Source organism: Falco peregrinus, chromosome 7 (assembly GCF_023634155.1).
Source record: "Falco peregrinus isolate bFalPer1 chromosome 7, bFalPer1.pri, whole genome shotgun sequence".
Classification (NCBI taxonomy): domain Eukaryota; kingdom Metazoa; phylum Chordata; class Aves; order Falconiformes; family Falconidae; genus Falco; species Falco peregrinus.
Genome location: NC_073727.1, coordinates 88,309,405 through 88,336,320, shown reverse-complemented (window position 1 = coordinate 88,336,320; position 26,916 = coordinate 88,309,405).

The window sequence follows — 26,916 nt, the reverse complement described above, 5'->3', positions numbered from 1 at the left end:
TGAGATCAGCTAAAAGAAAGTAAAGCACAATGCAATTAATATGTACAGGATACTGCAGTTTTGTGCTGATTTCTTATGATAATAACATACTAATCACAAAATTGAACAGGAACTCTTAATGGCAATGACATTATTTTCTTTTGTTAAAAAAAATCTTTAGACTGAAAAATATTTAATAAATAATGTCCAGGCACCTATAGAATTACCTTTTTATCTTTTTGCCTTCCAATTTAGAATTCAATATGATCATTAACCATAGACATACAGAAAGAATAAAGAAGTTACAGAGTCCTAGGCAAAACAACTGACATGGCTTGAACTAGGGACCATAAAAAAGAGTCATATAGTAGGAATCAGAGCTCTGCAAGCTTGGAATAAAATCACAGCAAAGCTCACACCTCCACTGACATTGTATGCAGAGAGTGATTCCTGTGAGACTTTTCATTACATTCACAGATGACCTCTATTACTGTGCTCTTTCTTGACAATTCTGCAGGGAAAGGACATTCCAGAATGCTATGAAATTGCAAGCAGAAGAATATAAAAAAGAGGAAGTTGAAAGTTATACTCACAATTCCACAGCTATGTGGACCAGTGGTCAAATGGTCAATTATCTGTCAGCAAAGTGCTTTTGGAAATCTCTCATCTGGAAGCACAGCCCATCAGCAAAAAGTCCTCGGTTAGAAATAAGGGAGAATAAAACACAATATAACATTATTTTTTTAAAGCATTATGAAAGAAATTACATGGGATGGTTTTTAATTCTTACTTTTAGCATGGAGCTTGCCTTCCCCATGAAGAAATAATACTGTGCCACTTTGTACAGTACATCATGGTGGTGGGAAACAGAGAAACACAAGAAACCATTTGTTGTGGAGAAATGAATACATCAGTGCAGACGCCTGGCTGTACTAATATAAGCATACGCCCATTGGCAATAGAGGTTTTAATATTTCTTTATGTTTGATCTGCATTAGATGTGAGCTGTCTGCTGACAGATCCTGGCTCTTTAGCTCAAATTGAGGAGACACAAAGCGTGGGGCCTTCCACTCAGTACTATGGCTGGTCGAAATAATGCACACAGTGGAGTACAGTTCAGAGGGTAGAATTTCTTTATACAGTTCTGTATCTCCTTAATTAACACTCCAAGCCCCATATGATCTTTCACATAGCAACAGAAAGGAAAAGAACACCATCAGGCCATTCTGCTTTCCTTAGATTCCTGCTAGGTAAGATGTCAGTGACAGAAGGGGCTTCTCCTGAAGGTGCCATTTCTCACAGCTGTAGATTCGAATAGTTTATGGATTAAGTTTGAGACCAGAAACTCAGGGGGGGGAGGGGGGGGGCGGGAAGTCCATTAGTCCATTTAGCCTTGAACTCATCTTTTTACTGCATACTTGGAACTCTCTTCTTCCTTTAGCTGGTTAGATGTTTTCCCTTTTTCTTATACTGGCAAACATTCAAGGGCAAGCAGCCTGACACATGAAAAAAATCCAAATTGACAGACATACTACAAATCTGCAACTCCGCTGGTGAAAATAGAGAATATGAACTGAAACTCACCCTGGGAAGAAAATCTCGACCCAACACTGTGGGGAAAAGAGCAAGCCAAGCAATTTCAAAATTAAGGGATCAAGGTGAACTTGCTCATTTGATCATTTTCCTTGAAGCAGTGCCAAATATTTGAAGGCAAATTGGATTTTCAGCAAGGAGCTTCAGCATATCAGGTAGAACATGAGCCTGACTTGAAGAAAAAAAAAATCTATGAAGAGTGGAAAAACATCAGATGAGATCCTCACCCTTGATAACATTTCTTTGAACAGCTCAGGTTTCTCAGAGGAACTGCTAAATTATTCTGACTAAGCATCTGAATACCTCTTCAGTAAGGGAGAGGCAATGTAGCTGCTTAGCTATATGGATATATTAGCTGTCTCCAGGGACTATACAGAACACAGGCATCATTTATTGGGTATTCTGTCTGAGAGACATCAGGTAGTGGTGTTCCAACCAGTGTTTTAATCTTACCACCTACAGTAACTAAAATACCTGTGGAGTCATTTAAGCCTAAAGAATACTGAAAAGAAGGGGAGGCTCCAATAGAATTGCTTTTCTGTTATATTGTGCCCCCAGAACACCTTGACTAGGTGCTTTTTGTTTTGTTTGTTTGAGTTCTCTGTTGGTTTTTTGTTGTTTTTTGTTGGGTTTGTTTTTGTTTTTTTGTGAAATGAATAGTAGTGATTATCTAAAGGAAATTTCAGCATTCCACCAGTAAAGATTTTTGGTTTTGTTTTGGGGTTTTTTTGTTTGTTTTTTTTTTTTTTTTTTAGCCTGGGATTTTATGTGAAAGAATATACTACAACAATATGCACCTCTCTGTAAGATATTGTTCAAATACAGATCAAGTATCTAATTTTAATAGTTCATACTAGCTAAGATCTCAATAAATAAAGAAGATTTAGATGAAACCATTAAAATGGGAATCACATATTTTAAAATATAGTTAGTTTTCTGACTACACACACAAAGAATCAGTCATTTAATTCAACTAGATGGTAACAAGATATTTCTGTGACTAAGGATTCTAGCAAATTCCAATTTGCCATGCATTTTGCACACAGCTCCTATAAGCAAAATCTCATGTTATCACTATGTCTTTTTTGAGGCTAACAGAACCAGAGATTTAGAAGGATTTAGTCTCCCCCACTAAACACAGCAAAACCGTGCACTCAGAAATCCCTACTGTCTAATGAAATTTTTAGTTTTCAATGAACTTTGTACTACTTTGTCTCCCTATAATGAGCATGATGGTATTCAGACATCTAAAAAAGAGAAAAAAAAGGAAAGTCCATTTAATTTTTTTCCCGAAAAAAGTAAAATACTCTATGCTGCAAACATTAAGCTATAAAAGATCATTCCCTGCCTGTCCCATTGGCTCAGGCCCCAGGTTCTGCTCAAGGTACAACTACTGACTCTCAGGCTGCTTTGGTTGCTCCTGTTGCAAGAACAAGGATGCATTACTCTCAGATAGAACCACTGGTAAAGATATGGAGTGAGTTAGGCAACACAGAGTAGAGATGAAATCATACGGAGTTATGCCATCCAGTGCCTTGTAATCTGCCGTCAGAAAGGCCAGGAAACTGTACAGAAAGGAAAAGAGATGACTGTATATATCCCTGTGTCTGTGATAATTAGTCTGGAGCAGATTGTAACTCACCTGCTTTCTGCATGGAGTTTCACAGTGTAATACTAAGAAATCCAAAGTGGTTGACACAGGTGAGTTAAGTGTCTTTGGGTACTTGCTGCAAATAGCCTCATGGTTCCGGAACAATGATCTCAGGTCAAGTCAGACTATTTGGTCTCACCCCTCTTTCTGGAGTTCTTCTTCCTCCCTCCACATTTCCAGTTGATAGCTCTCTCAAGAATTTACTGTATTTCCTTAAATACAAGTATTTTTTGTGGTTATTGAGCAGCTCCTCACACCCATTTATAATTTTGAAACAGAAGGGAATTAAAAAGAGAAGGGAGCAGCAACATTTTGGCCAGGCATCATTCCCTTCTTCATCTGGTTACAAGGAGACAGCAACAGTAGTTCTGCGTACTCATTACTTAAAAAAATGGAAATTCTCATGAAGTAGGACTGTGAAGGAGAATGAATAGGCTGTGATAGACACTTCTCCCCTGGCAGTCTGATTTAATTAATGGTTATTCAAACTTGTTTTGTCCCTTCCAGAGGGAAAAAAAAAAAAAAGAAAGAATCAAAAATTCTGGAATGTACCTTATGTGCTACACAAGGGATGGAAGGAATTTCACAACAGATGGACTTGTGCACTTGTTTCTTCATTAACCATCTAAAATTGAATATTTGTTCTATTACCTGTTCCATAACCTTACAAATACAATACAGTGGAAAAGGAAATTTTTTTTTTTTTTCAAAAGCAATAACAGAACTGCTTGTAACAGCTCTTCAGAATATTTAGTATTCATCACTAAAAAAAAACCAAGAAAAAAAAAAAAACTAACAAAAAAAAAAACACAGAGGAAAACACACAGAGATACTGTGAACACTATCATTACTGTAGTACTCTTCCAAAGAATAATCTCACTGTGAATAATATTTATGCTATATCCTTGAAACTCCTTTCAGTAGGACTAAATTTTTGTGCTTGAGATACTGATCTCTATCTTTGTTAAACAGCTGAGAAAGGACCAAGAAGAGTTTTGACCTAAAATAACAAGATTACCCTTAATCTTTAAAAAAACCTGTCTAGTTATACCTCAATATTTCTGTTAAGCAGTTTAAGAAAAAAATGAAAACTGCTTCTATGAAAGGGGATTCTCTTTAGAGGAATCCATTTAGGAAGAAAACAGGAAATTTCATCATATAAAATAAAGATATGAGATAAATATAAAAGATAAGAGCCAATGAAAATAAGAAATTCAGTTTGAATTAGTGATCTAGATAACTCACATAACCTGAGAGAGAAATACTCTCACAGGTCACGATTCTTTGCTTTGATGAACTGTCATCTGCAAGTGTCCATGACAAGGTTTCGTTAGATCTCTGATTTTAGATGTCTTAAGTTAGCTGTGCTAGATTCTCACCCTGAACCAAAGAGATGTCTGCGTGATCACCTCTTCTGAATGCTGGCCCTGGGAATGATAACTAACCTACACAGATGATTAGCCTTTAATATACCAAGTGCTATTCTTTAGAACAGTTTAAATACCTATTATTAAAATCCCCTGTAAAAGAGACACTAGCAAAGTAAACCTTAGTAGAAACAGCTGAAAATTTACCCAGCTGTGCCAGAACTAAGTTTTGCCATGAGTGTTTTTCTCTTGGTGACAATAACACAAGGACGTTATAAAATATGTTTGATGATACTAATTTGGACCTCACAGTGGACCTATCTCAAAAAATTGCACTGTTATTTAGTAGCAAATCTTTTGGCAAAATCAAAGTTTCAAGACAAGTTTTCATCTCTTGAGAAAATATATAGCACACAGAACACAGAGATTATAGGATATAAATTTGTTTCTGTCTGTTGTCATCTCCTTTTAAAGCCTTCTAAATTAAGATAAACCAACCAGGGGCATCTAAAACACCATGAAATGTTTTCGTGAATAGCAGGGAAAGAATGATGTTATGGGCTAAGAATTTGTTTTTAAAATGTGATAAATAAATGGTAGATGCATTTGACATTACTGTGAGTGTGAATTTATTCCCTCTCACAGGAGGATCAAATCTAGGAAACATTCTGGGAGAGGAACAGAGATTTGGGTAATAGTTTTATGCTAGTGTGTCTAGAAAGGAAGATTAACTGAAATGTTGACAAAATTCTGGATCCGAATGAATTATTTCCAAAATATTTATTAGATATGAAAGAACAGGAGACATGGACAAGTCACTTCCCGGGGTTTTTGATCACTCACAGAGAAGCTGAGAACTAATAGAGGGGATACATGTTTGTTAATTATCAGTACAACAATGTTACAAAACTGAAAACTACAAGACTTGGAAACCTCAGTACCCTAGGGCGGGATGTATCAGAGAAATAAGAGATACATTCATCCCTCAGACGTGTACCTCCAAGTCACAATGCAGATGGCTTTCATGGATTTTCTCAGGAGCAGAATCCAACCTTGAAGCTGAAAGAGCAACTGAAACTCAAAAAAATAACAGAAGAGTCTATTACACACAATTGTCTGTTACTGACCTATTCAGAAAAAAATAAATAAAAATTAGTTTGTACTCAGGATTGCAAAACTACTTACTTTGCAACAAAAAAGGAGGTTGATACATAATTGCAAATCTTACTTAGAGGAAACTATCAGAATATGCTGAATATCCAAGGTAAAAAGAGAGCAGTGGGAGAATGTACCAAAAAGACAGAGGCTTATATGAAAGTTCAGAACTCTGTGAAGGTTTTTTGAGTTTATGTTGAATGTAAATATCAGAAATGTGGGAGAGCACATGGCAGGCAGAGAAGTAGAATGTTATGAAAACTAGTGAATTCTTCTCTTCTCTCCTTTAAGTCTGTCTTGTTCTATGAACTTTGTTGAAATATTTAACCTTCCCAAACCTCTCTTTTCAATTCTGTAGGAAGAGACTATCTGATCCTCATGGCTATTGAGTGGCCTAATTTAATTTTGTCAAATACTTTTACGTTCTTGGGGGAAAAACATTACATGTGAGTACTGCCAACTTTTTTTTTTTTTTTTTTTAATTACTATTGTCAGTGGTTGGGGTGGTTTAGTTGGGTGGTTGTTGGTTTTTTTGTGTTTTTTTTTTTTCTTTTTCCAGCTTCTGGTGTTATGGGTTTATTTGAAAATATCAGTTTTCATTAAAAAAAAATATTGTTTCTAGGGAGAAAATACTTCAGAAATAATTGTTATAGCTCACCAGAAAGGTAGCTTTCCTCTGTTTGATTTTGTTCTCCTGTTGGCCTGCAAAGGATTCAGCACTGCACAGGCTCTGGAGCTCTTCTAAAGGAGGAAGGTCTGTGAGCAGTGGTTAGAGCTTTCTCCTTGGACGTAGGAGCTACTGTTATGAGCCTGGTGTTCCTGTCTCCTCCACATGAGCAATTTTATAAGACAATCAGTTTTAGGCCTTTTTGTTTTGTTTTTCATTGTTGGTGATGGGGGTTTTATGGCTTATACCTTAGAAAAGAAGAATTAAATCTTGTTTCCTCAAGAAGAGTATTTGAGATGCTATACATTGAATAGCTAGAAGTGGTTTCCAGGAGCTGAGAAGCCATAGATTCAGTGATGGCAGAAATCCTAGTTACACCTTCGCATTCATCGTTCCCTGTTATTAGCTCTAAGCAGCAGTATGCAGATTCTTTTATACGCCTTTCTGTAGTGCTTACCTCTCTCCATGCATTTTGTGTCAAGGTTTGGGTATTTTTTTCTAGGCTATGGATATTCTCTTGGGAAACAGGTGCTGAGAAAATGCTTATTACAATATCTCAATTAAAGACACCAAGACACTTATCTGATTTAATTTGAAGTTTCCCATATAGTCTCTATTGATTCAAGAATGATAAAGAGTGTAAGGGAATTACCCTTACTGTAAATATTAAGAACCAGATTCATCCTTTAACACAGATATCCTGTTGGCTCCAAAGCAAGAAATGCCTCTGCATTTCAGTGGTCAAGAATTTGCCTGAGGAACAGAAAAGCATTTTTAGCATAATCTGAGGGCATATGGGGTAAAAGTACTTGGATGAAACTGAGTACAGCAAAATGCTGGATGAATATCAATAGAAATAGCTTTGTAAGTCTTAACAACTGGAAAGGGGTCATATAGAAGTATACTGGACAAGTCATCCAGATACATTATGGGCAAAGAACCAGTTTTATGATAAAAATAGATGTGATGACCTAATCTGTGTCTTTGATTGCTAATGTCTGTGATTCTTTTAGTCAAGGATAATACAAAGCAAACTCCACAAGAAATTCTAGCATGTACAAATGAAGTATAACAAAAACATTTAAGTTTCCTCATATGCTTCAAACTTCATCAGTTTTAATGCTACAATAGGCCCAATAAAAACCAGAGAGCAACTGTCTCAAATTTTCCTAGCAAGATTATTATAATTTTATATTATATTCTTTACTCAGATCTACTGTAAATTGCAAAGAGATGGTGAGATTTAATTTTGGTTAAAACAGAAAAGTGCTAAGTATGGATCCCTAAGAGAGAAGCAAAATACATTTGGGAAAGCTCTAACATCTAATACGTACAGGTTCTTTTTGTGCCTTTTTTTTTTTTTTTTTTTTTTTTTTTTTTTTACCAAGCCAGAGAAGGACAAAAGCTCAGACAGAGTGAATGGGAATAGAGAAAGTGGATTAGAGATGCTGTAAGGGGGGGGGGGGGGGGGGGGGGGGGGGGGGGGCGGTACTGAAAGCACACAGGAAATGTCAGGCAGAACTTTCAGCAAAAGGGAAGCAAAATGCCTAAACTAACACAAAAGATGAAGATAGATAAAGATGGTAAGTATTAGAGAGGTGGTTGGCTACAACAGAGTCTATTTCTATTACACCTTAAGCAAAAAAAGAAATTACACTAGGTTTTACAGTAGCTGTCATTAGATAATAAAGTGGTGTCTGGTTTTCATTCCCTCAAGGTGCAGTGCTGTAACCTGAGTAGATGCCACCATCATACAGCAAGGAAGTCTTGAAACTCATAAATGCACTATTTTTTTAACAAGTCAGAAATGCTAAACTGAACAGAGAGGAAAAAAAACAAACCAAAACTCCTCACTGGAGTTCAGGTCATAAACTGCAATGACTTCATCCTCTTTCCCCACAAGAAAATCAGTGAAGGACCAGTATCTTGCATATGAGCTGTATCATGCAGAAATGTATATGCACACATAGTAATCAAGAGGTATGATTACATAGATCATGTAAGAATTATATAAATTATTTATAAAATATATAAGACTTTCAGGCACAGGATTAAGCTTCACTTCTGCTGGGCAATCAATGAGTCACTTCCATGACATAAACTCTATGGAACCAAGAGTACTGTAGAAATATCTGTTACAAAACTTTAAGCAAATAAATTCATCGAAACTACATGTCAATTGGCCAAAGCTCTACAAAGAACATAAAAATATTATCGATGCAGTTGAAATAAGGGGTCATGTGGATCCAACATATAAAAATTAACCTCATTTTTAGAAATGTAACATCATATATTTTTTCCCTTGTGATTTACCTATGAAACTTTAAGATCCATACTGCTTTAGAACTTCTGCATTTATTTTATTTAAATCATTATCTTCTATTTATAATTGGGAATGAAACATGAAGTTGCTTGAATTGACTGTTTACTTGAATTCAGAATTTCAAAATAACTCCCTAGAGCTATCAAATGACTGAAATAATTCCTTTCAACTATATTTGTTTGTTGTCTTAAAATGGCATTAAATATTTCAGTGCTTTGGGGGGGAAGCAGTAGCTCTGTTTTTCACAACAAAAAAAAAAAAAAAGTGCAGGTTTTGTACATAATGAAAGGCTTGGATTATTTACTAAACAGCAAAACCACAATAAGTAAAATTGAAAGATTCTGTTGCAAGGGCACCTTGAACAAAACTCTTCCTTTCCAAGAATTATTTCCTTTCTGGATTGTGAGAAATTCTTGCCAAAGGTGGTTGTTTTTTTTCCCCTAGACTCTGTTGTATTCCAAAGTAATTAATTCATGGAATACATATGGTTGCATTTTATTGTTTTCATCCTTGCTGTCATATAAAAGCTCTTTAATGAAACAAGTGATTTTTAGAGAACCCTTTAAGTCACCAGACAAAAGCAGGTAGCTGACAATGGAAAAGTTCAAGTTGCAACACTTTTGTTTTCAGCAGACTACTGGAGGTTAATAATTTACCGCGCAAGAAATGCTTTCTTAACCTTTTAATTCTAGATAAGAACATCTCTTTTCATAAAATTATGGATGGTTTACCAGATATTGTAATTGGCGTAGATGTGTAATTTTATTATTGTTTGAAGAAGTCCTCTTTTCTTTCCCTCTTCTCCTTTAATTCATTCAGTTTAGTGTTGTCATAGGAGCATTTGATCTGGCATTAAACACAAACACTGGAGTCAGAGTGAGTGTCAGAGAAAAAGAGGATTGTTTTTAAAGCAGAAAACACAAACTTTCTCCCCAGGGCAGATCCACTTCTGATGGTTCCAACCTCTCTTCTTCCCTCCATCTCCTGCCCACTCATGAGGAATGTCAAATAAACCATTACAGTATTAAATTCAGATAATTTTTGCCAGGAGGGATGTGAAGCCTAAAGTCAATAATTGTTTTTATCATGGGGGGAAGGGTTCAGCTTCCCCCCCCCCCCCCCCCCCCCTCAAACTGGTGACTTGTTTATCCATTCAAAATTTTAAAAATAATAAAAATTACACTGTAGTTTAGCCATAGAGAATAGACTCACTAGAGCAATCAAGCTGTACTTTATGGTTAGGAGGACAGGTTACATCATGATGACAGTCCCTTCTAACCAAAGAACTAAGGTTTCATTGCAGATAGTATAATAGATGTTCCTCAGGCTATGCTGAAATTATTGGTCTCTGTCTTTCCATGATACAATGCAATCAGTATCGATGTTTAAGTTTCCTTTGTTTCTTCCTGTTTCCCTAAGGATCCTCTGTCTGCAGCACTCTACTTACATTTCACGTTTATACATTCTTCTCTACTTGGATACCTGGTATCCCTTTTTGGATAATGGATCTCTTGCAGTCAACTCTCATCAGACCACCCAAACAGCTTCTTCTCCTCAAATCTGCATCCTCTCAATTGTCTAGTACCATTTTTGTTAGAGCCCTCCAGCTTATGTTTCATAGAATGAACTATCATAATTTCAGATTATTTTTAAGTATCATTCAGGTGACATTTTCTTCATTTACATTTTTCTAAAGAATAATTATTCTTAAATAATAATTATTTGTATATTTAGAGCTGATTTACCTTTTAATTTGTTAATTTATCCCTAAGGTTGAGAAAGGAATAGCATATACACGATTGTTTCTGACTTTCTACTTGCCTCATAATAGGCAAAGATTTGTGCACGCCTAAAGAAAATCGCCTAGAGTGAGCTATAACTTATGTTGCTGGGATTTACATTCAAATGTTCAGTTTTCATGAGAATCTGAGGGAAGCTCCATGCAGTTCTAATGTATTTACAAGGTATATATGTATGCCAAAAGATTTTCATGTGCTTATATTCTTACAGAATTGCCTTGATGTCTGTGATAACATAACAGATGCATTCCTAAAAATATTCTTCGAAGCTTAGTTTTCATGGTTTACAATCTCCAGATTTTAACATTTTTGCTATTGGACTAATCCATTCAAAATCTCCAATTATAGCACTTGGTCTAGATTCACTTGAAAAGCTCACTAAACTGGTGATATAAGGTCTTTTCTTCACCATATTTAAAAGTGCGTAGATGAATGAAAAGCAATTCCAAAGTGTAGACATCACTTATCTACAGAATGCACCTCTCTCCCTCCCCAAATATGTTTAAATAAGGAATAAATGTTTATGGTATCATATACTGGATTAATGCCAGTGGCAGCATAAGTGAATGTGGATTCATAATTAGTTCTGCAGCAACAAAAAATGTTGACTTGACAAATGTGTTACCTAATTGAGATTGCTTTAAGTACATGATTTGTTATATTGTAATTCAGTTGCTCCTGGATCTTTAACAGACCTCATTCTGTTAAATCCTGACCTGATTTAGAGTGGTTTAAGGTAAAAGTAGAGTTGTGAGCTGAATTTTTCATTTCAAAAGAGATTTAGGATAATATTCTGTTGTTCTTCACTGTGAGAAAAACAACCAACCCAACCAGAAATGTTCAGGGTGCCAAAACTCTTATCTATTCCTTCTCACTTTAAATTTCAGTCTCTTAGGGGGGAAAAATAGTGCAAAATGTTTTGTTCTAGATATATTTTTCAGAAATATCACAACTGTTTATTCTGTGTTTATCTTAAAAAATATGTTTTAAAGGAACATAAAGAGGTTTTTATTCATGTTTTTGTCCTTCTGTGTTTATTGAGGGAATAAAATACTAGATTTGTTGTTGTAGGTGGAGAAATAACTTTCCTAAAATATGTAGAAAACGGAAAATATTTTATTGTGCACTTAACTGTATGAAATGTATAGTAAATATTGTTGGAATAAATATTATATTTTCAATATAATATAGCATGTACACTGATTGTTCAGAAAGAAAACTGAGTAAGAATTATGTTACAAAAGTAATCAAAGTTAAATTACAACAATCCATGGAATCATATGCTTACAAAGAAATAGAAACATGAAAACAGAAATAAAATGTATGTAACAAAGATGAGAGTGACTAAGAAAACCTTATGATAGTGCTAGAGACTGAAAAAAAAAAGTGAGGTAGATATTTTCTATGTGCAATGTACAGCAAAGTCGGCTGGGACATCATAATAAAATAGAATAAGCAGTCATGAAATGGTTTATCACTCCGTGGGCATATTTTCATCAGGTAGAGAAATTCCATAGATCATTAATCAGTCATTAATGGAATAGATTGAAATACCTTCATTTTAACAGATGCCAGAATGGATGAGGGAAGAAGTCTTCTCTGATGACTCAGCTAAGTATCATTGCTTTGATCCTTCTGAGTGCATCTTATATCCTTCAAGGCTTATTAACTGCCTCATCATGAGCTGAAATAGTTTCTAACACTATAGCATGATTTGTGCTGCCTGAAACACAACTCTAAATTGTGATGTCCATTGAAATGTGCATTAAAATGGAACTGGAACTCAATGAACCCCCTGAGAGTCTTTCTGTTGGTTTTCTCCATGCTTCAGACTGGGTACACGCTTATCTCTGCATATAAACAGAGAATATGCTCTTACAACAGCATTATCGCTGTAAAGGAAGAACGGACCAAGCTTAGGCTTCAATTACCATAACTTCTACTCCTTATTTTTTTCATTACCTTGCTGTGTTACTCAGGCTGTTTTCTAGCAAAGAGATGGTGAGCCACCCCAGTACACTGCCACTATGGTTCTGGAGCTCCATAGCTGCTTCATAGGTGCACTAACCTTTCCCAGTGGCAAAGGTAACACGGTCTGTGCATTGATGTCTGCACCATCTCAGATTAAAATCCAACTGGAAGAGGAAATGCCTGAATCATTTACTTTGCCTGAGAGCTACTGGACATTTTTTCAAATTAAAAGGGCCAAGGAGCCTGTTACAGAGTCCTGTGTCCAGACATCTCAGTCTTGTACCAGTGACGTAACGAGTTTAGTGACTTGTTACTTTACAGACATTCATAGGCAACATTTTTTAACATGACGTAGTGAAATAGAAGCTGTACTTAGTACAACTGGCAGGTATAGTTTTGTTCTTAGAGTTTAAATATTGGCTTCCAAGTGCTAAGGAAAAAAAAACCAAAAAACAAGGAAGTGTTCAAGTGAGCCTGTGAGAGACATATGCATATATTTTGTTACCACTAATTAATCTTAATGCACAGTGCCCACACAGAGTTCTGAATACTAACCTCCAAAGATACTCAGTCTACATTTATTGGTTTTGCAAAACCAAGCAGATACATAGAAAAAACCTCAAACTTAATTGTTCCATTGCAAGCTGTCAATCAGTTCAAAGCTTAATAGTGACGTATAAGCTCACCTAACAAGAAAGATCAAAAAGATGTTATATGTATAACATATAAGCAAGTCACCAAGGACAACTGGAGTCTCGCTCAGCACCTAAATTGAGCTGTTTAAGCTTCTGCTGCCAGATGCATTCTTAACACAGCTATAATTTTTAATGCAATAAAGAAATGCAGTTTCAATCTGTTTGATAGGAAAACAGATTTATTACAGAAGAGTAGCTGAAGAGAAAACTCTTCAAATATAGTTCAGAATGAAGCTTGCACTTTAGCTGATTTGTCAATAATTATAAAATTACTGATTAGTATAAGCTGTGGGCTGGATCACCTTGTTGCCTGAGTACCCAGTATATAAATATATATATATATATATATATATATAAATATTTCTCACAGCCTAGCTGGAGATTAATGATGGATTCACACAGGAATAGCTCTTTATGCTTACAAGCAGCGAAACACAGAAGAGCAGTTATAGAATAGATCAACTAGCTTTCGTAATAGTAATAGTGTTCCACAATATCTTCCTTACTGGTTACTGAAAGACCCATAGCAGCTTATAAAACAACATACCAGATTATTTGTTAGGTGTTACTGATGGTGGTATTGGTTTTTAACACTACAATATTATGCCACACTCTCATTTTCTTTCAAGTCACTGGATTTTTTTCATTCATTTCAACGGGACTTAAATGGTGCCTTTAATAAAGGAGGGGACTAATGTGATCACCTTTGTGGTCACTGATTTTAATTCTTTCTCAGCTACTAGTGATGAAAGTTTTCATAATTAAATTGAACACAATGTCAGAAGCAATGTCTGTAATGAACCAGTATGCTGTGAGAAACCAGCCAAAGAAGCCTTCTCAAGGATTACTGCAACTGCTAGTTTTGTCTTCTCCCTCCTTTCCCTGTCTGTCCCCTAGTCTTCACCGAGTCAATGCTCCTCACCTCCCCATACATACAAACCCATGCTGCCCCTTAGCAGAGGGTTAGGTTCACCTCGCAAGTGAACCAGTGTGACTCAGTGAATGTTGACTAAATTACATAAAAATAGAAAATCTTCCTGAAGGATTACAGCAGCCACCAACTTCTTTACTTAAATCAAGAAATCAGTCTTGTTTGTGAGTCCAGCTTTCAGAGGCGCTCTGATCGTAGCGCTGTTTGCTATGTGGAAAACAAACACATCTTTTCTTTTCAGTTTAGACATTTCCCACTCAGGCTGCTGGGCTAAAGTGAAACGCAGTCTGTAGTTTCTAACTTTCCACAGACAATACGTAGAGAAAGGAGATGATGTCAGAATTTCAGTTCTAGGAACTATTCCCAAGATCTACTGTTGTTTTCCTCTTTTACTTCCTGACTTTAAAATGGTAAAACAGTAATGAACCATCATTAAATGCATGCTTATCTGCCATGTCAGAGTTTCAGAGTTTCTAGTGGAAAGTATTATCTCTTTTTTTTTTTTTTTTTTTTTTTTACTTTTACTCATCAGCTGCTTAATATCATCTTAGAGGACTTTCTGACTTACCTTTCACCATACATCTATTACTTCTTTTGTTTGTGGCATTCCAACAGATTTTTCTAATCCCTAATACTGTTTTACATCAGAGAACCTCAGTGGAAGAGGTTTTTTCATCAAATATTTTATAATATGCAAGTCCAGGAACACAAAACAACCTATTATTTCATTTTTAGCTCCATTTTGCTATGGAAGTATTGAAACCTTTACTTCTGAATCTTTTTGTTTAAATTGCTTCTTTTAAAATACTTGCAATTTTCTTAGAAATTTTAAAGATTATAGAGTCACTAACTATAAAATCCTGCTATGAAATGTATTATTCCATTTATAGAATTGATGATACTTCTATACTGTTCTTTGCCAAGACAAAACAAAATAATACAAATCAATTACCACATAATGTTCCCTCCTCCACTTCCCATAAAAGCTTTTTCCTAAACAGATCAACATTTCATGCCTTGTATTTTCCACTTTGTCATACATTCATTTATTCATTTGGTCCCTCCCTCACAGCACCATGAGTCCCTCTGTATGTCTACAACTGAATATTGTGGTTTGTCAGAGGATTCACTCTCTAGGTATCATTGAAAGTCATTTGACTGGAAAGTCAAAACATCCAACATGCATCTAGACCTCTAAATGTAGATAGATGTCTTAATATGAAACTGGATCTCACCCCAGGGGCTTGTGTATAAGTGTTTAATGCTGTTTGAGCTGTTCTTTGGGCAGTTAGTACAGACACCCCCTACGGCTAGCAAATATGATACAGGAATCATATGGGACTGTTTCCTCCTGGAGCAGCAGCTGGAGGCCATGCAGTAAACCCAGAGCACATCGAAGGTCAAGGGCACCTATGTGCAGGGACTAGAGTTAAGTCCTTTGTCAATACCATCATTTGGGTCAGTTCAGTTGCCTAAACTTGTGCCTCTTTGTCATTTAAAGGGCCTAAGGTATGTCACCTGCTGGCACAGAAAAGGACCAATGTCCATAGTTATCCTCATAGCTGAGAAGGAGCCCATCACTCTGACAGGTGGCAAAGAAAACAAAAAAGTTCACTGGTGCAACCATTACTTCAAAAATGTATTCACCCAAGGTAGCACTGCAGATGCATTTTGCTTTTACTGTGAATTTAGATTAAATTACATAAAAATCAAAAATCTTCCTGAAGGATTGGAGCAGCTACCAACTTCTTTACTTAAAGAATCTGATGCAATACAACATCAATCTTGAGAGCTCACTGCCCCACTGTTGTGGTTATTACCTGAAACTTCTTTGTTCAGAACTGGTACAGACTGCATCCTTTCTGCTGTTGTATGCTTTGGGTGCTCCAAGACACTGACTGCACGTGTGCTTAGCCATTACTCCCTATCCAGCAATGCTTTGTTATCTCTCAGCCTTTACACTGGATAAAACTATTGTGTCATTTGCAGTTCCCCTTGTACACTATTAATTTATGTTTTTTTGTAAAATGATCCCAACTTATATTCAGAGGAGACAAGTAAAACTGGAAAGTGTTACTTGGCACAGAAGGGAGTGAGGTACTTTTTGGATGGCATAGATTGTTTCCATTATAATTCATTAACTTCTGTAAAGAGGGTTTTCAGCTGTGAAGGGAATACACATTGTGTCTTCTGAGGTCCTAATTTCATCTGTGTACACACAAATATCTAATGTCTGCATGCACGCATGTGTACTTACATATTCATGCCTCTGAGTATATATACAAACATATATTTGGATGTTGAAAAAGCAGCAAATAACTGTGGATATAAATACTTAAACAGTGAATTTAGTATTTGATCATGAAATACTTAAAGCTTTAACAAACACCATTAGCAACTGCCTGAGATTTCAGTTTTTATTGCGATGGGTAGAATAATGTTTTTCAGACTATTGAGGACAAAAGACTTAAACTGTGCACCCCGATATTATCAATGCCATAACATAAAGGAAAAAAAAAAAAAAAAAAAAAAAAACAACCCCCAAAAAAACCCCAAACACCAAAAAACAAAAAGGCCAAAATACCTTATTTATAAAGTTAACATATTGTAATCTAATGCTATGACTGGCTGGGGAAAGGGGAAATAGGTGACTAATGATTTTTAAGCCTTGGAGTTAATAATGCTGACAGTCATTGGAGAGGAAATGACATAATTAACTGCATGGCCAAATTGCAGCAAAGCTGTGAAGCAACTCATTATTAATAACAGACTGAATTTTATTTCCCAGACCCATTGATACGAGAAGAGATAATAATACAAAAAGCAAATACTGACATCATGATTGGATGATGGGGGTCAAATTCCAAGGGGCAGTGGGTAAACCAGTTCTTGCAGAAATATACACTAGATGAACCAGAGCCAAACTTACATTTTGCTTACATTTCCAGTGTGTTATCTTTGGCTAGCAGCCAGACACCCACTCAGCTTCTCACCGATTCCCCCTCCAGCAGGACAGCAGAGAATAAATAGGAAGGACAGAAATAAGAAAGTTCATGGGTCAAGATAAAGACAGAATTTGTTTACCAATTACTGTCATGGGCAAAACAGAAAACAGGCTTGATTTGGGGAAAATGAATATATGACCAATAAAATAAATATTGAATTACTGAATCAGGTGACAGGAAACAAAAATGGCATTCCCTGCAGCCCTTGGAAGTACCCACAACGGGGAAGGTATGCACTGCAGCTTATGGAGACTCCACACTGGAGCAGAGGAAAAGTGTGATGAGGAAGTGGTGGCAGAGCCAAACCGCTGCTTATGGTCACAACCTCCCCATTTTTGTTTCCTGATACCTGAATAAGTAATTATTATATATATATATTTTTTATTTCTAGTTTAAGGAGTTTACCCTATTCTATTCAGCATCCCATGGTGCATTAACACTGCTACTAGCATAACTGGATAGTAATGTAGTATTTTAATGTTGCATTGGAACATTTCTGTTGAAAATTATGATTAGCACCTATTCCTGCTCAGATCAAAGAGGACTATCAAGTACAAAGAATCCCAGTGGGTCACAGCTTCTTCTACAGGAGCTGTCACTGCAAGAACACGGCTCAGTACACTTCATTGGAGAGTGGGTTGCTTTATCATTTGTAAAATAGAGTCATCAGGAAATCAGGAAAACAAGAGTTACTATTAGCCACTTTTGTGCTCCACCTACAGTTATGGTATGTGAATATGGAATGATCTATAGGAATATTTTTTTAAAAGACAACATCAAATAGTAGTTATTAAAGGTTAATAATGAATCACAACTGTAGATGTCACATTTAAATTTTCAGGTTTTGTCCCTTCTCATTTGCAAATGCCATCCCACTCGGAATTCAACGCTGTAATACAGTACTTTTCTTAACGGTTAAAGATTACATAAGAAACATGGAGGGGAAATCTCAATATATAATTATTCTTTCTAGAAGATGTTTTCATAAGTGTGTAAGCTTAACTAAGTAATTTTAATATATATAAATATAAATTTTATATTAAACTATAAATTTTAATATAAAACAAAAGGACACTGGAGAATACCATGCAGTCATCATAATAAAAGGTCTTCATAGCTAGTGGAATTTGGTTTACCAACGAAATGCAAAGTAATAGCACAGAAGCTGTTGTGACCTATTTGCTATTTCTAATTATTTGCTTATATAGAGCCAGGTTCATGGGGGCCTAGTGTGTTGTAGAAGCTGTTCCTTCCTGCATAAATTATGCTATAACTTCCTTTAGTTAGAAGAGGATTAAGCTCACCTGTCTAATGGAGACAATAAATAATATAAAAGCAAGTAACTTACACAAACTTCCAAATCATTTTACTTCTAAATTTGGCCTTGAGGTCTTCTCAGTATCACTGATAAATACTCTGAAAAGTGGAGGGTTTTTTTAAATAATAGTTTCTCCGTAAATTGGTACAGACGGCTCTATCAGAACCTAATTATGACTGTGGAGCCAGAAAATAGATTGCATTTCCCATACATTATTAATGCTCTTCAAATCCTCATTTGTCATGTTCAAGGTTATGTAGAGATGACATTCAAGGAACCCAAACTCCTTGCTAAACTCATTTTGACAAATCAAGTCCTTTATAATACCATCTTCTTAAGCTCTTGGATAATATGAAAACTGTAACAGCATTCTCATGGGATTGTACAGAAACCATAAGGTTGTAAGGAAATTATTGATGATGAAAATTTAGTACCATAAGAAATAATTTCATTAACAAGCTTTCACTTATATAGTACTTAAGCAAATATGTGTATAAAGAAAGAATTAATTTTGTAGGACCAGCTGATGTTTACCACATGCACATGCAAGCAGTCACATTAGGACCTGTAACTAATACGAAGACACATCACTAGAAGGTGATAAAAAATATTGGTAGTAAATGTACATGGATTCTGAAGATTTTTAATAGAATAAATCATAGTTCAAGTGGTAACCATAAAATATATGTGTGATTTTTACTGCTAGAAGTACAGCGAACATTTTTAAAAAAAACTAAAACCAGCTTGTACCCACTTACTTATTCTGAGTACTCCTAAAGAATGAAGATAAGCTTTGTATGAATAAAATCAGTCTTAGGCTTTCAGTATCTTGCTATATATTCTAACTCACAAAAAACCCCCTTTGAATACAAAAGTCAAATGAAATGATGTGAAATTGTCACACTACCCAGCTTCCACCTAGTTTGGTGATGCATCAAACAATACTGGAGAAGTCTGTGATGTTTCAGACTTTATTATATCTCAGTATTTCAGTACAGAAAGGTACTCTGCTTTATTTCAGCCTAAGTAAACACCAATTCCTAATGGAAAAAGTGAGCATTCATAGTTATCTGTGATGAAATATGAGAAAAAACGTATTATGAATGCAGTAGATATCTAAAACATCTGAAAAGTATAAAGCTTCTCTCATTCTATTCACCACTGTTTATACTTGCTGAAGCTAAAAAACACTTCTTAGAAGAAACACTGAATAGCAAATTATATACTGGCAGGTAGCTGTTGGTCACTTACCAGAGTTATCTTGAGAACAGCTATTTAAACTTTTATATTACCTTATTATGCCAAGCCATATTATGGTACTTTGCAATATTACATTAAAATTAAAGGCTAATCCATTTTGCAGATTTACTGTACAGATAAAATGAGATAAAATCCAAGGGACCAAATTCAACACGCGTGCAACCTCTATCATCTCTGTATAGTTACACAGGTGATACCTACTCCACTGAAAACCAATATGTCTTATATTTAGGTCTAAAAAAGGCACTTGGAAGCTAGGGCAAATTTTAAAAAGCAAAAAAAGCCATTTATTGGTCTGTCTTTCTCAGTAATCTCTTTGCTATTATTTCAGATACTTGGATTTGAGTAGCAGCTTATTATTATTCTCTCCGATCACATTTCTCCATCTTCTTGATCTTGCTGAGAAGCTGTCACTCTTCCAATAGGAGGGGGGTGGGGGTGGGGTGTGTTTGAAAGAGACATTATATCATCATGTTTTGCTGATATAAACATGATGTGGAAATTAGAACAAACTAGAACATCCTCATGATACTGAGAAGAAGCTTGCTAAAAAGAACTAAACCTGTGTTTAAACAAAATACTTTGAACAAGCAGAAAACATGAATCTGAATCAACACATTTGTGGGTTTTTTTTGCAAACAACAGAGTCTGGAAAACTTTAAGTAAATATGATACTTTGGTTCTTATATCAGTAGACAGAATTAATTAAATAAAATAAAAAGGACTTAAAAGAAATATGCTCAGTTACCATACCAAGTAACAAAAAAAGTTAAAAGACAGTTACAGGCAGAAAAGTAACCACATACGAAGATGCATGTGACCAGAGAGCTAGAACTAAACTTGATACCAGAAAATGTAGGAGCTAAAGGTGTTCAGCCTGTCTAACACAGAGAACTAATTGCAGTCTAAATTTTAGGTGTTCAAATAAGTGCTGAACTGTACAGTTGGCTACGAAAATGTGACTCTTAAAAGTCTCCAGAGGACTGTTGAACAGATCTATGTGGACATCACTGCCTCTGTCCCTAAGTATAGCAATTTTTTGACATGATTTTTTTTTGGACTGAAGTATGTTCCTGCAGCTTTTACAGGCTTGGATCATGGTTCTTGTAATTCAGTATCTGCTTAGAGCACTTGCAAAATGAGGCTTCATTGCTGGTGATAATGCTTTGATAGATAGTTTGCAGCTTTTTTCTTTTTTTAATGGGTCATTTTAGTACATTACCTTTTGCTTTATTATTTCTTGTCAGTGACAGTGCAATTGATCACTTGCTACATCTGCTATCCTTTCTTTCTCACTTTAGTCTCCACAAATTTAGGAATATAAAGATTGACTCTTCCTCACCAATAAAACCAAAAATTTGTAATTTTTCAAGGAACCATTTTTGGAGTATTTTAAAGCTGCTTTCCAAGCAATTACATATTCACTTCCAGTGCAAAAGTTCTCATAGTTTTTTTTTTTCTCAAAATTATTTTCAAAAGTATTGCTTCTTTGTAAATTCTTGAGAAGTTCTCCTGCCCTGATATCTACTACAGAACAAAAAGAAATGCAATCTGCAAATTACATAGGGAGATTTTATTCAACTTATAATTCACAAAAATTTTAATGGCTATATTTCGCACACCAATTGAATACTTAACCTCTTAGTTACAACTTAGCCACTGAATGACTAATACATTTTTTTAATTTTGCCCAATCAATCGTTCCATTCAAATGTCTTATAAAAGTGTTAGTCTTTTTTAAAATTCCCTCTAGTTCCTGATGTCTTCTGGACCCATGAGGTACCCAGAACTGCCTAAACATTCTATATGTATTGTCACATGTAGCCATATGGAAAGAGATTTTCATTCCTTTGGCTCTTAATTTCATTGGTTCGTATACTATAGAAAATAAAATTGACTGGTTTTTAATCTTTTCCTTTATTACATTACATTTGTGTACAAGCAGCTAAAAGCTCCATTGTTTCTAATATACTTTCCATTTAGAGCCCAAAGTCCCCCTCAGTGTTACTGCATCCCAAGTGCTTCACATGTATGAATGTCTGTGTTTTGAATTATTAACCCCACAGGCATTTGTAGTAGGTTTTCAGACAGAAGCTCATTTAATTATTTCCAGTCCACAGTTCACATCTTAGTTTTTTAGATTATTTTTTTTTAATTTCTCGTTTTCCCCTTTTTTTTGCAACACCTCTTAATTTAATAAAATGTGAAAATGTAATTAATGCATTGTTTATTTTTTCTTCCAGTTCATTAATAACAATATGTAATGATTTTTTCATTCCACTCAGGCATAAATAACTGAAGTAATCAATATTGAAATTATGTTTAAAATTAGGATCCTTATTGTAAAGATTAATCTGAAGCTCTAAATGTTTGAAGTGAAAAAAAAGAAGTGTTTAGCAAACTTGAATTAACAGTATACTAGGAATACAAAATGATATGATGGGCCTGACAACTTTTTCAGGAAAAGGTAGCTGCTTTTTTTCATTTCAAAGCTTATACACTGCTGTATATCTTTGCAGGCCTGTGCAGTTTGCTAGTGAGTTTAGCTCAATACTGAAGGGAAAGAGCACAAGATAAGAGTATGAATTACTTCTTATAACCAAGATGAGGATGTAGTTTGAAGTCCTTTAATATTTGTAGTTGGTTCTTTCTACTCCTGGTCAACTCAGAGTCGGGCACAGTGCCATTCCAGACTCTCAGGTACTTCATTTCAGGGGCTAAACCTAGACCCTTTATTGGATTCACCACACATCAGTGATGTATGACTTGCAGAGTCAATAGCTCCAGTCTTCATGGTAGTCTCCAGTTATTCATTCACTTTTCTCTACTTTGAAGATTCATACTCTCTGATATTTTCTTTCCTGAATGTCTTCATGCATTTCCTCTTTTCTTTGCACACCCCCCCCCCCTTTTTTAAAAAAGAAATTCATTACCCAAGCTCTAGAAAGGCATTCCTCTGAGAATGTATTCTTAATGATTAACACTTGCCCTTTGTGTCCTTAACCAAAATCTACTGTTATTGATGTTCCAAAAAATAATAAAAAACCTTTGTCTCCATCTGAACTGTTTTTTTCAGGGAGAAGTTAGAACACATGGGCTCAGATTGATGGATTATCTGACCTAGTACGTTGTCTGCATCGAGAGTTAATTTTTTCTATGTAAAAGTAAGACATGAGAAGCTGTATTCTTCTACCTAATGCTTTCTCAATTCCCAGCTGTTCCCTTAACAGGAAATACCTGATTCTTTATATCTTTTAGATAAACTCATCTTCCTTTTTCCTCCTGAGTCTGTGTAAATTTCCCAGTTCTTGTCAAGGAATTGCACAGGTCTGCTTCAGCTTCTGAAAAAAACTTCCTCCTCCTCCTTGTTCTGAATTGGGATCTGACTAATGTGGTAGTCTGAACTTTCTAGTACCTGTTGTGTAACATACAGTGAACAGTTAGTACCATTCAGAAATTTATAGGGGTCTATTATATCTTCCTTTAGTAACCACTTTTCCACACTCAAGAAACCTGGACTGTTTGCATTCTTGATATGGATGCCACTCCATATTGTCAAACTTCCTTGTTGCTTTTTCTGATTGTTTTATTTTTGAACTCTATAAAAGTATTTTGACATGAGAGGCCCAGAACTAAAAATGCTATTCAAGACGTGGTTAAATTACACATTTATTGACTGAAATAATGATTTTCCTCTGTAATTCCAACATCTGGTTAGCTTTTCTGCTTGGTGTTGAACTTGGAGCTTATGTTTTCACAGAACTATTCATTATAACCCAAGATCCTGCTACTGATCAAGAACAGTCAGTTCAGAGGTAATTGTTTTATTAAATAGTTCAGAGGTAACTGTTTTATTAAATTTTTATTTCTCTTCTGCATATTTGTGTTCTATGTCTCTGTGTGTGTACACATGAATGTACATGAATCGCTTCACATATATCTATGTTGATTTTTATCTGAAACTTTATTTCTGAACTTTTTCCTTTTGATCGTTCCTAGTGGAATAAATGTGGTATCCTATAGCTTATAGAGTTATATTGTTTCCCAATATACTCCAGTTTTTTTGTGAAGAACTAGAAAGTAATGGACAAAACATATTTTGAGTTAAAATGAATAAATTCAATTGAATTTTTATTGCTTGTTTTAATATCTTTTGTCTGCCCCGAGAGGTGATCCATGTGCCTTCCTTCTCCTCTTGGACTGAGTCAAATCTGACATTCAGAATTTGTTGAAAGTATTGCTAAAGTCTGCAGTGCATGCAACTTTTATTTGTTGGGGTTTTTTGTTATGATGTTATTTGCCATTAATTAAAGTCATTAGAAAACTCCTAAAAGTGCAGATGTTAATGTTCAATGTAAATACTTAGAAAGACTAACAAACTTTCAGAAATTTCAGAATTATTACACTCCCTTCAGTAACATATTTTTAAGATAGACACTGTCAACTGCATAATTTAGTACTGTTTGTGTCATTGTATCAGTTGCTCTACAAATAGATCACCCTGCCTTTCTCTAGCCAAGAAATATAAAAATTTTAACACAAACCTGGGAATTTAAAATACAAACCTAAAAATTAAGGTAATTTAGCATAATTTTGTGAAATCTATTATTTATTATATGTTTTTTATAACCAGAACTTTCCTGATTTCTCTGTTCACCTTCTACTTCCATATCTTCCCTTTCCCTTTTACGTTCCCCTGCCTCCCTGGCAATAGTAACTAATCCTTTTTTCCTCTCAATTTTTTTACCAAATATATGCCTAAGCTATGAGTATCTTAACCTGTTTTCATAAATGTGCTAAGCTTTTTAGCCAAAACATTTTCCACATTACAGAACATGCTCTGAAATAAATCATCTGTTTAAAAGATCTAGCAATATAAAATGTTTATGAAAACTGTAAGCATCAAAACGAAAAAGAGTATTCTAGTATTTAATTGTAACCCATGGTTATCAGCTTGCTCTTATACTATAATAGAATGTCAAAATACAATATGAATTTTTCATGTACTTAAAGGATATTTTCAGGATGATAATATATAAATGAACTTATTTTATAAACAAAATAGTCTATGTCCCGCCTCCCATTTGGAAAACAGATACACTATGTCACAAGCACAAACAACCCCAGACTGAAAGCCAGGCACAAACTGAAGTATTTTTGCTATCCACAAATAGCAAAATAGCCTGAATACACTGTGAAAATGGGTCAAAAATTAGGAACAATCATAAAGATCTTCTCCAAATATGCTCACACAGAAATTTGTTAAAGTGATGTCTACCTAAAAATTTATGTATTGTTTGAAGAATAGCCAACCAGGCCAGCGTGTTAAAAGTGTCAGTCCAAAGATGATATAACATTCAGTTCCAATGCAGAGCTCTTTAGCTTATGGTTTGAAGGGATATGAAGCCAGGTGGGTGTGTTCTTGTGTCCATCTCCAGGATGCTTATCAAATGTCGGTTGTCACATAATGGATCTGTTTTGGGCTGGGAAAGTGAGGGAGACTGCAGCCTTATCTGAGACCTTTGTAACAGAGAAGCATGGACCCCTGGAGTGACCATATGCCATTGATTTCCCATGTTTGTTCCACTGAAAATATAACCAAAAAGAAGATAATTAAGACTGAATGATATCAGATTTTTCCCTAAGATGCAGATATTGACCTAGTTCCAAAAGGGAAATGAAGTGAGAGCTTTCTGAAACAGAACAAGGTCTTAAAATAAAAAGATTAGTTAGGATGAGTTTGGTACAATGCTCTGGGTGATGCTCTGTTTGTGTGGAGAAAGGAATGTATTCTGAATGATTAGAAAAGATAAGATGGGCACCTGAAGGAGATAAGGAGACCCTCAAGTCAGGAAATCACTGAACAAAGAAAATTGAAAGGTCTATTCCATCTAGATCCCACCTATTGTGAATGGAATGATTGGGTATCAAAATCAAATCAGTATGTATGTAAAAATGTTGTGTAACCTCTCATGAAAACTGTGTAAAATACCTAAATTTTCACTGAAAACTTTGGAGCTAGCTTGTCAGGTGCGAATCAGCTAGCTCTCCAGCGTTGCATGAAATAAATACCTTTGCTGCTTAAAGACAAAATTTGTCTCTGAGCAGTTACTCTGTGCCGTTTTGGCATCATTTCATATAATGAAGGCACTGGTACATAATTTAAAATATCTATATTATATTTTAGCATTTATTTTATATAGCATATTTCAATATATTATTTAATTATACGCAATAATATAACAAATAATGAAAATAGTATAAAATTCATAAATAATGCAGTAGATATGGTATGAATCATTTAGAAACATACAATGTTCCAAAATAAATCACTGTGCCTTAAGGTATTTGTTCTTTGAGTAATACATTTTTGGAATACATTTGGGATACATATTGAAACCTTTGCAGTAATTTTTCTGTCCTTGACTACAGGATGTATTTTTGTCTATATCACAAATCAAGTGAAAACCTTTTTGTTCCACTGAATTAAAACCACTTTTCTCAGTTTCAGGGACATCCCCAAGTTTCACTATTATTTTGTAGTAGAAAGAGATCCATATCTATTTGGATACTGCTGAAGATTTTTTGGTAGCCAAATTTTAGTGACATATTCCCTCTTCTCCTCACAGTTTTTGGTGATAAATCATTGCTACTGAATTTTCTGTTGTACATTGTTTGGTACAAATTAATACTGTTCATACAGCCTGCCCTCATCATTTGAAAAGTAGGAATCACAGCTTTCTTTGAAGTTATGCCTTATTCACCTCTTTCTACAAATCAATTTCTCATACAACTACAATATTTAATATTAATTTAATTTAACATGATATGTTGCCATTTAATGTTTAGCTTGTATGAATATTTAAACAACATAAAAGATTCACAGTGACATAGGGATTACTGGCAAAACAAAGAATACCAAAGAAGAAGCTGAATTGTTTTGCTATTGTACTTAGTCTCCTTTCTTCTCAGCTGGGAAGGTGATATGAAGTTATAATGCCATGTCCCTTTTACATGTTCCTGACCTCCTTAGGCAGGAGGAGTATGGCTGTGGAACTCAGACCCTTACAATTATCTGCCAATAAGATACACCTGATTTACTAGATTTCTATATACATATACACATATATGCACAGAGACACACATACGTATATTCCTGTATTTCAACCTCAAGAAGTTAGCAGAATTTAGCATGCTTCGAG